The sequence below is a fragment of the Crinia signifera genome, chromosome 6 (assembly GCF_055691185.1).
Source record: "Crinia signifera chromosome 6, ASM5569118v1, whole genome shotgun sequence".
Lineage (NCBI taxonomy): Eukaryota > Metazoa > Chordata > Amphibia > Anura > Myobatrachidae > Crinia > Crinia signifera.
The window spans coordinates 193,078,402-193,093,814 of NC_139222.1; the positions used below are offsets into that span (position 1 = coordinate 193,078,402).

At 41.2% G+C, this 15,413-nt stretch overlaps 1 protein-coding gene across 2 annotated transcripts in view; it reads left to right on the forward strand.

Annotated features, from left to right (window-relative positions):
* Positions 1-15,413, forward strand: part of PALD1 (phosphatase domain containing paladin 1) — a 237,769-nt gene that overhangs the window by 183,859 nt on the left and 38,497 nt on the right. The gene's annotated exons all lie outside the window — the stretch shown is intronic.

Here is a 15,413-nt window from a genome sequence, read left to right on the forward strand (position 1 = left end):
GCCAATAGTGTCTAGGTCTAATGGGTATAACATTATTATGCATTTGAAAACAAAGCGGTTATCAACCACTACAGTAGGTCACACTGTTCCTCATTAAGTCATGGACTTAAGATAGTATAGATCATGCTGATCCAGATGCCTCCTAACACACTAGTAAGTAAAATGAAGAGACTCTCTGTATGAGACTGGTTCTCCCACAGCTGTCCTTCTGTTACAGCATATGTTAACATGGTCATCACCATCACAGGCATCCTGCTCTGCATGTTGTTTAAAAGATAGATGTAGCTAGATGTATGAGGATGCATCTGTATTTATATATATATATATATATATATATATATATATATATATATATATAAATAATGTGTATTTTTAAAGAGCTTTTTTATTTGTCTAATTCACCTGGACACGTAATTGATATGCATTGCATACGCATTCTATTGCATTCAAATCTAATAAATGATACTTACAGTGTATAAAACTGGAGGAAGGAATAAAGATAGTTACACTTAATAAAAGCCAGTGTAACAACTCTGTAATAGGTTCAGATTGACAATTTTTTTTTTGTCTCCGTAAATTAGGAACAGCTGGGGGCTATGAATACACCCATACATTACAATAAACATGAATGTGTTTGCATAGAATGCATACAAATTGGTTGTGTGTAATACCTGGCACATTGAGAGAATTTAAGAGTAAAGCAGCACTCTAAGGATTTCTTGCCGTAAGTAGAATCCTAATCCACCAGCCAGGAACCACCACCCTACGTGGCGTCTTAATGTAGAAAAGAAGCTGTAATCTTTACAGTAACCTTAGGAAAATAGTTACCTACAGTAGTTCTCTGCAGAGCGGACAGCCCATAAGCATTACTGTGGGGTATTAGGCTAAGATTGTGCATTGGATAGTTTATAACAATCTATTATAGAATCTTGGCACAGAGCCTTCCTTAATTAAGAACGTTTCCTAACACCACTGTAAAGTAAAGTTTTTAGCACAACATTTTAATATTTCATTTATCTGCTGGTTAGAGCTGGGATCAAATCATTTGTGATGGGGTTTTTTAAAACTCAAGGTGTGTACACACTGTTCAATCAAGCATGAGATTTTGACTATATTGTCAAAATCGCATGCAGATCGCACAGGTTTTTTACCTTGCGAATCCCGATGGGTGCTCCCGGGACACCACAAATCAAAACACAGATAGCCAGGGCAGCAATGACTATATAGTGGAAATCTAATGCAGATAGCATGAATTGTATGTAAATAACACATGAGTTGGCAAATATTGTATAGCAAGTCAAATAGCAAAGGAATCTCACTGTGTGTACACACCATTACTGTATACAACTTTGCATATAAACATTTAGTTTAATGACATCATTTGTAAGTACAGTTTTGGTAGGGAATTGCTTTTAGATTTACAGTAGAGACTCCAGCACAATATGTACAGGGACCCTGCTGCAAAGTAATGGTTTTCTGGAAGATATTGTTAAACCATTTTGCAGTATTACACCCATACTGTACACTGTTCTGGATGATATGTTAGATCATAAAAACCATCTTACTGTTATACTGTTGCAGTGCTTGCGTGAATGCTTGGATGCGTTTTGGTTCATTTTGTGTCCCCTGGGTTAGTCAGATTACGTATTTAGTATACTACATGTTGTTTCTTACGGTATGTTCATAATGTGTTATCGCAAGTGAAATGGTGGGAGGGGTATGAAAGCTTGGTATAGCTACCCTCCAAGGGCAGATTGCACCTGTGAGGCCACTTATCACCAGTCACTTATTTGTGTGATCTGGCCCTGCCCAGTGTAGTGTCTCCTTCCCCCTTCTGTCTCCCACACACACACACAACATTTGCCAGACTACTGGACAATTCAAATACTCATCAATATTCATTGTGATGTCTGTTAAAGGGACAGGAGTGGGTGCTACCTGGGGTGTAATCATTATTGGGGTGTTTCTGGGCTCCACTGGGGGAGGAGTGGCTATATTTATGATATGGATGCATGATGGAGGTCTTGGGGTCTATGTTCAGCCTCACTGGGGGGGTTATGTACTATTTAAAATGTGGAGGTTTGTGGTTTGTCACAGCAGCTTAACAGTCTTGAGGGCCTAAACTGGCAAGCACATTGAAACCAACTGCTTCCACCCAGGAATAGTGATGAAGTATTCTGCCTATTTTAGTGTTTGTTCCACCTACATATGATTTGGTGCTGCTCACGTGAGGCCACTTTTAGTTCTCAAACCATCCCCGTTTCCCTCAGTGTCACGCTGTCAGCAATCTATATAGAAAGATGGTGCATTCACAACAGAGCAACTTTCCAGAGTCTATGCTACCTGCTGTGCCGCTGCCATCATTCCTGCTGTCAGATTGCACTGCAGAGGCACGAATGGGGATCCTGCAGGGGGTTTCCACAAAGACACAAGTTCCTCTCTCCTGCATGCAGGGTACACAGGCCCTGTGCACCCCACAGCCTGTACTCATTACATATATGCCACTGCTGCACTTTCAGGTGGGATTGTCAGAAAGGTAAGGGTGCAAGTCCAGTATATACAAACTGTGTTATTTGAACATAAAGATACTAGGTAACATTTTTAAAGGGCCTTTAAAACAGACTCTTAATGGGCAGCTACTCATAAAACAAGGTCTTGCCTTAGGCTTCTGCCATTTATGACTGCTGGCACCCCTACTGCAAGAACCATGGCACATTTGTGTAACTCTGTGTATATCTAAAGCATAATAATGTAAGTGAAACCCATTTTTTCCATTCTTCTTACCCAAACACTTCTTATACATTATACTTTTATGTGTTACCAATAGTGCCATATATAATGTAAGGGAATGTACATGTTCCCACATACTTGTTGATGAGCCACTTTGATGTTGCCCCCAGTCTTCGGAATCATTAATGCTAGTGTATTTGCTGTATAAGTTCATTAATGGCATAGCACCCTCAGCTGCAGGGAGACTTTCAGGCACCTTAGTGAAAGTGAGCCTAACCCTCTGTTAAAACAAGGACAAAGGTTTGTCTCTGCTTTTAAAGCACATTTTTGTGTACAAACCCTTAGTGATGATATTGAATGTCATCATCCCAATACTAGTTATTCTGTGTTTGCCCAAAGTGCATTCAGTGGCCTGTCTCCATGCTGGACCTGATAAATGACCCTGACATATATATATATATATATATATATAGCAGTGTAGGGACCGGCACTCCAAGTCCTTCCGAGGTCCAACAGCCGGGGTGCTCACTCAATGAAGTAGATAATAGAGCAGAATAGAGGTGCACTCCCGCGGTCTTCACAAAATAAACAGCCAGACACTGGTAAGGTGCTAACTTTTCGGGGTGTGATCCCCTTTATCAAAGCAAAAATACGTATTTTTGCTTTGATAAAGGGGATCACACCCCGAAACGTTAGCACCTTACCAGTGTCTGGCTGTTTATTTTGTGAAGACCGCGGGAGTGCACCTCTATTCTGATATATATATATATATATATATATATATATATATATCTGCTGTGCAGACATGCTGGTACAGTATAAGGTTTCTTAAGTGGCATGAAAGAAAACTATGTGTTTGAATATTTATTTTCTATGCAGGATTCACGTTATTACAGTTCTTTTGTATTGTGATGTATTTTTCTGAAGATATAATGTTGCAAAAAATGTGTGTATGTATACACACATATATATATATATATGTGTATGTATACACATATATATATATATATATATATATAATATAGATTGTTTTTTATTAGTATAATAATAAAAAAAAAATATATATATATATATATATATATATATATATATATATATATATATATATATATAATTACTATTATAACTGTGTAAAACTCCTGGTCAGTTACTGTGATCTCCTGTGTATGATGAACTACTGAAGAGTAGTATACACGTTTATAAGGGGTATTTTGTTTCAGCTGGTAAATGTAATGTTCAACATGTGTTCTGAAGGCATTGAAGCACCTTGAATGCATTGCATGCTGGTGGTATAGCCAGAGATCATTTGACACTGATCATTTTGTCAAGAAGTCCTGAACTTGAGACAATCTCATTATTTGTGAAGGAGCACAGGGTCAATCTAAGTGATTAAACTTGCCCTTGAGTTTTAATGCTTCCCCTCTAGGAAAGAATCTAATTAATTCCTGAATTACCTTCAGTTTTTTGGCCTCATTCATTATGCCCAGTAGGCATCCCCAAACATTTGCAATTCCCTGAGAAGAAAAGTGCTTCCTGATGTGTGTGTTTTTGCTCTATACATCCCCCCTGTCTGAAGTTATTGCTTTCTGCTTGAGTCAGCACCATATAAAAGCCAATAAGTAGTCTATTAAAGTTACCTGTTGCGCAGAAAAGTGTCTTACAGCTCCGTGAATCTGATTCCCATGTGAAATAGTCAGTTTCGTCTTCTGCAGTTTGCCAGGCAGCTTTGTTTTATTGGCAAGTGTATAGAGCACAATTCCCCTTGTCTCATATTTGGTTGTAGCTGCCATGAATCTTGTCCCTTACAATTAAATAAATTATCACTAAAATATGGAGAACCCCAAATGTATAATACATTCTGATCTCTTCAAACATTTGTATAACCATCCCGCCCATTTTCCTAAGTCATAGCCACAATCCTGCAAGCCATTTCCCTGTTTGGACATTACACTTTGAGACTATGAGAAGCTATAACCATTCCAGAATCCACCACCTCTGGTGTACAGATGAGGAACTTGGACATCAATTTGTTTTGTCCCAGCCATAAGATATGAAATTGAAATGCAATATATACCTTTGTTGTGAATGTGAATTTTACAAGCCATATAGCCTGTGCAGCTTTAGCAGGATTTCCATCTTTCCAATTTGTATTTTTAAATTAATTTGTATTTGTTAGTATTCTAGTAAAAGGTCTGGCCAGTCCATGCATGTTCAAAGTCCACCTCTAGTTGCACTGTTAAAATCTGCAGTGCTCATTTTGTTCCCTAGTTTTTATGTTCAAAATTAGCAGTAAACTCATACTTCATCCTGCATGAGGCTCCAGATTTTTGGGTAGTCCTCCGCAGTCTTGAGGTGGAATGGTGACACTTCTGCATCCTGTCTGAGGATAAAATCAGGGAAATCTTTGCAGTAGCGTGAAGGCGGCAAGCCCCCCAAAAAATAGAATTATATTTAGCCCCACCCCTTCCTGCGTACTAGAGAATCACAAGCATTTCCCTGTTTTGGGGGCAGGGTCTGACAATATTGCAGTCTGGCTCTGCCCCCCCGAAAAGGGACACAAAGTTGGTAAGCATGAGTTAATATATGGGAAACATGCTGATTGATTGCTTTGATTTTGAGCACGTTTTGCATCTAAGCGCTAATTTACTTTTTTTATTTTTTTTTATTTATTTCCAGCCATTAGGAATCTATAATGTTCAGTTAACAATTCTCATTGTTTCATGATCCTATATCCTCAAGATAGTTCCTATTAAATTACAGATATCTATTTCCACAATGGAACATTTAAGGGGATATTCAGTTAGATTGGTAAAGTCTGGTACAATTTCCCCCAAAAAATGTATTTTTCATGCGCTCCATGCAAATTAGCATGGGAGCACAATGTTTTTATTATGTGCATTTCTGAACATGTGCATGCGCTGTGTGCGAGCAGCCATGGCGAATAGAGTGTTTGTTAAATTACCGTAGCTAATTTAAATATTGGCCTTACAAGAACAGATCCATTATAAAGTAGATCTTGTTCTGGTTATCATGTTATAGTTGAGGAGCTATAACCATACAGTGCATAAAAAAAACTGATGAAAATGTGATCTTTGGTGTTAAAATGCACAAGCGAGGCACGGAATGATTCCTTGACTAAAATAACCTTATTTTAATTATTCAGGTGTATAAAATTTGCCCATTGAAAAAAAAAGTTTCGGTACTTGTGTACTATCACGGCTCCCATCTCATCCCATCTCCTTGCATACCATAAGGCTTAAGATGGTATGCAATGAGATGTGCTGCGATGGGACCCGATCTTATACAATTTAAAATTGTATACCATTGTATATGGCATACGATGAGATGAGATTTTAAATTGTATAAGCACACTAATGGGTGCTTACAATGTTAAATGCACCCCCACGCCACCCCCACTATCAACGCCAACCCGAAGCGTGGCGACCTTTTCATACCCCCACTATCCATGTCGGCGTGGAGTTGATTTTATATAGTGTGGCGAGCTCAGCGAGCCACCGGGCCCGAAGCGTGGCGAGCGCACGCGTAATACATGTAAAGTATTACGCGTCCCCTCGCGGGGCTCGCTGCGCTCGCCACGCTTTGGGCTCGGTGGCTCGCTACGCTCGCCACACTATATAATATCAACTCCACGCCGACATGGATAGTGGGGGTATGAAAAGGTCGGAGGATGCGTACCGTCGCCCCTCGCGGGCTCGCTGCGCTCGCCACGCTTCGGGTTGGTGTTGATAGTGGGGGTGGCGTTGGGGTGCATTTAACATTGTAAGCACCCATTAGGGTTCTTATACAATTAAAAATCTTATAGGGGGGCCAATTGACTTTGAAAGCACCCATTAGTGTGCTTATACAATTTAAAATCTCATCTCATCTCATCGTATGCCATTGTATGCCATATACAATGGTATACAATTTTAAATTGTATAAGATCCCATAAGATGGAAATCGTGGGAGCCGTGATAATACACAAGTACCATAGTTTCTTTAAGGCTCTTCTGGGATTAGCTGTCCTGAAGATTAAGCTTCATTAGTTTCATGGTAGGTCTGCCCCTGCTATTACTTCTACTCGATTTACTTTAACTTCTAAGGAATTTGTAGTGTTTGTAAATTTTACGCTACAAATTTTATGTTAGAAATGTAGTGCAAATGGAGGAAACATTTGAGTAGATATAGCTCACCAGAACAGTTTAATTGTTACCGCCATTCCAGGGCAGACAGACAGAGGTTTTAAGTGTATTAAGAGGCAGACCTTCATTCCAGGCTTCAGGATTAACGATGTTTCGGTTATTTTCAATAGTTACATAACCATAAGTTTCTTTTGTATTATATTTTGACCACTTGCGTGAATTTTGAGGGACCACAAGAAAACCAGTGCATGAGTTTATTTGGAATGCTCATTGTCTTTAATGATACAGCAGCATGAACACAATGTAACAATACACAGGCCTCTTACTGTGCTTTTTTATTACCTGCAGACCAAGCACTTCAGCAACTCATTTAAATGCTGTGCTTAGAACAGAGTGTACCTTACTGTAAAATCCACTTTCTCTTCTTAAAGTCACTCCAGAGTAGAGCTTACCACTTTAGCTCTGATTATACTGGCAGTTCAGGCTTTGCTATTTCACAATAAATTCTGTCAGCATGTCAACAGTATGTGGTATAGCTTTGGATCCAGTAGTTGTCAGGTATCTCTTGTCTCCAGTATCATATGTCTTTAAATTAAGACCAACTGTGCTAGATTACTTGCTATAATTGCCTTTTGCTCAAGAGCAGATGACAATCCTTTCATTAATTCACTGCCAACATCTTTTCAGGAAGAATTTATATTAAAGTTATATAAAATCTTCTTTATTAATAATGGAACATAGAATGTTTACATAAACATTTGAGAATTCTGCTGTGGGGTCAATTTACATCTTGGATTTAGTAGCAATTTAACCTAACTCCTACTTCTTTATCTCTTTGTGTTTTGGTTGAATTATTGAAGTTTAAAGTAAAGCAGCTATACTACATAGATCATTTTAGGATTTTTTTTTCTTTAAATAGTTTAATACTCTTTTACCTTATGTGCGTTATTATTTTTCTTAACTGTTCAACTACAAATTATCTCCTATTTAAAATTCTCTAGGAGCTAATAAGGTTTTTATTTATGATGCATATTTAATGAAATTAAGCTGACTATGCTACGTTGAGGTGACAGGTTGGATACCGTTATCGACTATCAAATTCAGACAGCGGAATACCGACACATTTTGATTAGTACTCTAAAGGGCCCCTTACACTTGTGAGATTTTGTGAGATTTGACCCAATTCAGGTGGATGGCGTCAATTTATCTGACAAAATCTGATGTGTAGGACACAATGCTCAATCCTGTGCCATTGGGTAGAACCAAGAGATTGTAAGATATTGATCCTCCTGCACATACAGATGTAGCCGGCCTTGTTGTTGCTGGCGATTCGAGTACTTACATCCTTGGAGGGAATTCTGTCCCCTGCGGTTGGTCCAAGGTATTAAATACCACACTTTGCCTATCCATTGATACGGAGAAGAGGATCCCTTCTCATCAGAAGGAACGTTGGGGTATTATACACTATCTCAAATACACGGAGAAGAGGACCGACCCTTTATCAATAGGGACATAATCTTCTTATTAGGGTGCCATTGGAAGGAACCCCTTCACTCTTGTTGTATTTTGCTGTTACTTGATATTTTAGGGATGTCATTTACAGTAGGTGTACCCTCCTCCGTGCTGCCCAGGCACACAGAGGGATAAATCTCATTCACTTTTTCCACTCACATAGCTACTGCCTGAGTCCTATATACTGGTTCAGAGCCGTTCACTCTCAGTTTGCAAATACAGGTTATTTGTAACCGATAAATGCAGACTGGTGCTTTCACACTGCAGCTCTAACAGGTTTAAAAGGCTAAAAAAATCGGCAATATACCGGTTAAGAGCTGCAGTGTGAAAGGGGCATTTGTAAATGGAAACATAAAATCAAGCACAACATATTTATCTTTAATAATATAATCACTGTAAAGTAATATGGTATAGCAACACACTTCAGAAATAATTCACAAACTGTATTACTGTACCTCAAAGTAAATGCGGACTATAGAATTTTGTTTGATCTAACTCAGTGGTTCCCAACCTTTTTTGTCTCCCATACCCCTTGATTAGGCTTTTCATTTATGAGTACCCCCTCGTGAAATTTTAGGGGGCGTGGCTTAAAAGGGGTGTGGCCTACCCGGGGCCAGTCATACTGGCAATGACGCGAAAGAAAAAAAAAAAGTGCAACCACTTGACCAATATAAGCTCAGCCCATTCTGCGGACAGCATATAAAATAACAGAACACTGTCAAATCTATTACTGAAGCAACAGACATTCCAACGGATCACGTTAGCCTTCCAATAGTGCCAGATACACATATGCCCCCTAAAGTGCCAGATACACATATGCTCCAATGGTGCCAGGTGTGCCCCCACAGTGCCAGAAACGGGAATGCCACCACGGTGCCAGATATGACCCCATGGTACTGGGTATGCACCCACAGTGCCAACAATGCCCCTACAGTGCCAGCAACAAGTATGCCCCCATAGTGCCAGCAACAAGTATGCCCCACAGTGCCAGCAATGCCCCACAGTGCCAGCAATGCCCCACAGTGCCAGCAACAAGTATGCCCCACAGTGCCAGCAATGCCCCACAGTGCCAGCAACAAGAATACCCCACAGTGCCAGCAATGCCCCACAGTGCCAGCAACAAGTATGCCCCACAGTGCCAGCAATGCCCCACAGTGCCAGCAACAAGTATGCCCCACAGTGCCAGCAATGCCCCACAGTGCCAGCAACAAGTATGCCCCACAGTGCCAGCAATGCCCCACAGTGCCAGCAACAAGTATGCCCCACAGTGCCAGCAATGCCCCACAGTGCCAGCAATGCCCCACAGTGCCAGTAACAAGTATGCCCCACAGTGCCAGTAACAAGTATGCCCCACAGTGCCAGCAATGCCCCACAGTGCCAGTAACAAGTATGCCCCACAGTGCCAGCAATGCCCCCATAGTATTTCCCAGCAGCAGCACACTCACCATTGACGCTGCTGCTGGGGAGAGGACAGTCCAGTGTCCCCCTGCCGTGTAGCTGCCGCTGCTTCTCTCAGGGAAGGAGAGTACTGCACACTGCGTATCTCTCCTTCCCTTCACTGTGACTGGGCTGCCCGCCAATCAAAGTTCGCGGGCCGGCTCCTGATTGGCTGCCGGCCCGCAAGCAAGCTCTGATTGGCGGACGGGCGGCCAGTCACAGGGAAGCACACTGAGGGGTAGGAGAGATGCGCAATGCACTCTCCTCCCCTCCAGCAACTTGTCAGACTGCCGCGGCCGCCATTACAGGCCGGGCCGCCGTGTACCCCCAGGGGTACGCGTACCACAGGTCTGGAACCACTGATCTAACTGATACCTTGAGTGTACAAGGAAAATAGATAGATTGAAATGTCCCTCCACAGTGAGTGCTGTCTGACTGCAGATTTCCTCTACTGCCGTGGGAGACCTTACAGGGACAGAGCCATTGGTGAATCTGTCACAGGACCAGCATTTTTATCTACAGTACAGGGAGATGGATAAGCTCAGAAAAGTCACTGCATAGAGACTTGGTGTGGATGGACAGTGTCTAGATCAGGCATGTCCAACGTTGGCCCTCCAGATGTTTTGAAACTACACATCCCAACATGCTTTGCAATAGTTTTAGCATTCTCTAATAGCAAAACTGTGGCAAAGCATGCTGGGATGTGTAGTTTCACAACATCTGGAGGGCCAACGTTGGACATGCCTGATCTAGATAGATGGTCAATAGGTCTACACCAAAAGGTGGACAGGGTCAAAATGTTGATATGTAAAAGGTAGACACGTGAAAAGGTTAACATAGTTTTTCAAATTTTCTGGGTGTCCTTGTCAACAACTGCTGACATGGACCCCCAATTAGTGTAACATACACTCTCACATGGCTCTCTTCACTCACCATGCTTCATGATTGTTGCCACGCTATCCCCGACACACTATTATTTTCTCCCTATGCCAACATGGATAGTGAAGTAAGAACAAGTCGGTAAAAAAGAAAAAAATTCATGAAACTCGTGTTGACTTTTTCATGTGTCTACCTTTTTCATGTTGATATTTTAAGCTGTCAACCTTTTTGGGGTAGACCTATTGACTGTTTTTCTAGACACTGTAGATCAGTGGTAGCCAACTCCAGTCCTCGAGAGCTACCAACAGTTTACGTTTTCTAGATCACCTAACTGGGGCACATGTGCACTCATTACTGACTGACACATTATAAATGATCCACATGTGTCGCTAATTACTTCACTTATGTTCTGTGAGGAGACCTGGAAAATGTTAACTGTTGGTAGCTCTAGAGAACTGGAGTTGGCTACCCTTGCTGTAGATCTATCAACTGGAAACAACATGGTGAACACCCTGTATTTGCCTCTGTAGCAGTACTTTCTTATTTCTGTTTAGTTTTGTACAAGAACTTATACCGCAGGTCAGACCGACTGATCGAGGTCTTTCTTGGGCTAAATCCTCATCTGACTTCCATTATTAAAAAGTGCCAATAATGGCAGTGAGTAATATTGTAATTATCTGAAGACTGGTCCAGACACCAAACTGACCTAAATGTGACTATTCAGTGATTTGTTTCTGTCAATGTTTGTAGGAGAAGGATTTCTCATACAACTACCAGAGTAAAAATGTGGGAAAATGTTCCAACTGTTTCGTTGCTCTATGACACATTACCCCTTTAAGTTTGGGAAACCTCAAGACAGTGGTTTACCACCATGGCTCTCACACTCTGTTCTGGGTAGCAGTATTGTTATAGCCCCTTGCCAGAAAAACATTTTTGTTCTGAGAAATATAATTTCCCTCTATTGGGGCCTCAAATTACTTAATTGTCAGGAAGTATAACGGGTAGACATAGAAACCTAAATACAGATGCACACTGGAGATTTCAGAGTGCTTCATCAGCAGTGCAGTTAGACAAATAGTTTCTTATTTGGAAGTATTCTAGGAATTTTAGACAGCTAGCGAAAATAAGAAACAAAATGTAAACCATATTTATTGCCATTTTTTTACTAATCCACGTGCGTCACAGCGTGCCTCTTGAGCAGTTGTAATTGTGTAATCTTCCTTTTTAGCCCATTCTGACTTTTATTTGCTCCAGGGTCCGAAGGACTTCATTTTGACCTTTTAACTGTGCTAAGGACAGGCGGTATGAGGAGACTGGACGGGGAGGGCCGGGATACAGAATCCTACAGATAGACTGGTTTATTTTTCAGTAACTGTATACAGATGTGGCCACGATCATCCGACCGATAATTATTCGCAATCGCAAGTCTTTTGCCATGACCAGTCTGGCCACAGTGCGGGCATGTACATATGCATCTACTTCCATTAGGAATACATTTATATGTACACATCGGTTTGTGAGCAGGTGCGATTAGTTACTGTTGCGATGCACGCGTGATCGCAAAGCTGTTTGCGGGTGCACATTGATTGTCCTAAGATGTGGCTTTATTACAGATGCATGCAGGTAGTACAGTATATAAATGTCAGTATTTCATATTGCTGTTTCATAGATTACTGCCTTAAGACCTAATACAGTTAATTCTGCTGAATTATCAACATTGAAGTAATGTAGGGTACACACCAGGGCGACCCGCTCACGATGCACATCGTGAGCGGGTCGTCAGTGTCTCGTCCGACCCGCTCACGGTGACGCGGGGGGGCACGACCTGCTCACGATGTGCACCTTGAGCGGGTCCGATCCGATGGCGACCCGCACCCGGCTGTATGGTCGTCATTGAGATCCTACCTGCAGCAGGTAGGATCTCAATAACGACCGACCCGCGGGACCGCGCATCGGATCGGTATTGGTCCACACCAGGACAGAAAAGGGCCCAATCAGCACACAATCTACATCCAATTGGTCGGAATTGGATCTAGATTGAGGGGATCAGGCCCTAGTCGTCCTGGTGTGTACCCAGCATAAGACCACCAAGCCGGGCAGCTCATTTACTGAATGATGTGAATAGAAGATGGTTGTGTTTTTAAAAAAAAATAAAAAATCTCTGAATGCAAATAAGAAATTCATTCAGATATAAATTTGGCAACCACCAAACAAGGTAGGATGTGCCTGAGCTGACATATACTACACTTTGGAGGACCAGCTATTGTACCAGGATCCATCGAGTGCCAGCATGTTAAACTGTATTCTGTGCTGTCACCTAAATGTAATTAGGACTCATGCAGTGAACGTTGTATTGGTACCAGAACAAATCCTGTCTTGGGGAAATTGTTATCCTGGTTGGAGGTACCAGTCAAAGGAAAGAGGCAGAGCTTTGGTGGGGCATTTTACTGTATGTCTTATTAGCTATTTTGATAGCCAAAGATGGAGGTGTCAGAAGGAGATATTTATTACTACATTTACAGTAGCATATTATAATGGAGAGAAGTAAGTGGCTTCAGGGCTGTTTTATTCTTTTCCACTTTTGGTAACTGCTCACGAATATAGGAATACAAGGGGCAAACGCAGGATTTCTGGAGGCGTTTCCAATTGTTTTACTTTAGATTAAAAGTCACCAGTTCTTGAAGGATTTATAATTGTAACAAGCTATAGGGCAGTATTCACTGCTGGGGGCGAGCTGTGACAGTGAGTTGGGCTGCCTGCTCGCTGTTACAGCTCACAGGGTCAGTATCCAACTGACCCCCTGCATACGCTGTTTCCCCCTCGCTCTGAAACCTCATTGCCCTATTCTATTATGACTTATCATATATATTATATATATTATTTCTACAAGGTGATTTTTGGTCACGATCCCTTTTCTCTCTCTTCGGGCCAGATGCACTAAGCTTCAAAAGTGATAAAATGGAGAGTGATAAACAACCAACCAATCAAACACAGGCAGGTAGGAGCTGATTGGCTGGCTGTTTATCACTCTACATTTTATCACTTTTGAAGCATAGTGCATTTGGCCCGGTATACTTAACCAAAATCGATAAATGAGGTACCATTTTGAACATTAAGTAATCCGCTTCTGACGAAATGTTACTTTACAATTGCACATTGTATTGTTTGTTTACAAATCAAGCCTTTTGGCCCATTTGCATGCTAAAGTTTCACACGTCCCACCTAGTGTACAAATATTATAAACCCACGTTACATAGCATCCACATATATTCGGTAAAGTAACAGAGGACATCTTAATATTTTTCTGAGTGGAATCTAGAAAGACTGATGAAATGATGATTTAACATACTGCTTGGCCTCTCATTAGAGCATTAAGTGGAAGAAAGGTGAATTATATTCTGCACCCAAAGAGTTTAATCTGAGCTGAACGTTAAATCAGGGTTGCCGACCCTCCCAGAATGGGCGGGAGGATTCCGAAAATCGGGTCCTCCTCCCGGCCCCCCGGAAAGGTGGGCAACCCTCCCGGATTACTTGGTAGAAGCAGCTGCCACTGCTACATTTATGCCTCTACCTTCCACAGTGTCGCCTAATTCCAGCCATACCACAACACGAGCGCTTCAAAAAATGGCAGTTGCCAAATGTCTGCTGTCATTCTAGTTAATGGTGATGCTTCCTTCTACCTCTCAGGAGCTATATATACTTTGCTCAGCAGCTACAATATTGTAGCAGCATGGTTGTTGTAATGTTTAGCTCTGTTGCCTCAAAGCACTGCGGTATTGGGTTTAATTCCCACCATGCCTTACCTAGCTACATACAGTTTATATGTACTACCTGTGCTTGTGCCTCTTTCCTCTGTCTGCCCCAGTTTTCCTACCACAATCCAAGAACATAGTGGTAGATTAACTGGGTTCTATCAAAAAAATTAAACATAGTTTGTACGAGCATGTGTGCTTGATGTTGTTGTAGGTAGTATCTATATGTGTCTAACTACACCTTACCTTTATGAGGTGAAGTACCGACAGTGACCACTAAGGGCCACTGGCTGGACCAAATTACTCCTTTGTGTGCTAAAAGATGTCATAACAGAAAATGAAAGCAATTTCAGCAGGGACACTGGTCTATTTTAAACTTGCTGGGTATGGAGAGAGGGAGTTGTGAAGGCAGAGATTGGCGGTAAGAGCAGATAGGGACTTGCGGTGGGGTGGAGAGTTTGTGGGCTAAAAACTTTCACAGCTCAAAGTGAAAGTACATTTGACAGGATTTTAACTAGTATATTATAAGCTCCAATGCAGCAGAGACTGCACAGTGCTGTGCAATATGTGTGTACTATATAAATAATATAAATCATGTGGATATATATATATATATATATATATATATATATATATATTACATTAGCTGATTTGCACAGGACTGACATTTTGTTTCTTTTCATTGCTTGTGATTTCTTCATATCTTTATTCCCTCATTGCGTTATATGTGCTTTATAAATAAGATGAATATTTGTGTGAGTTAGTTTCCCCGAACTTGTTTTACTTAGTACAGGTTAAGCATCCCTTATCCAAATATTCCTTATCCAAATTATTCAGAAAACCATAGACTCCAAAATGTTTGGGGTTTTTTTGCGATAAAAAACTGGCTACATCTGTAACAACACTACTGAGGACATGATATGTAACTGGTACTACATATGTGCACGGACAAGATTGCTTG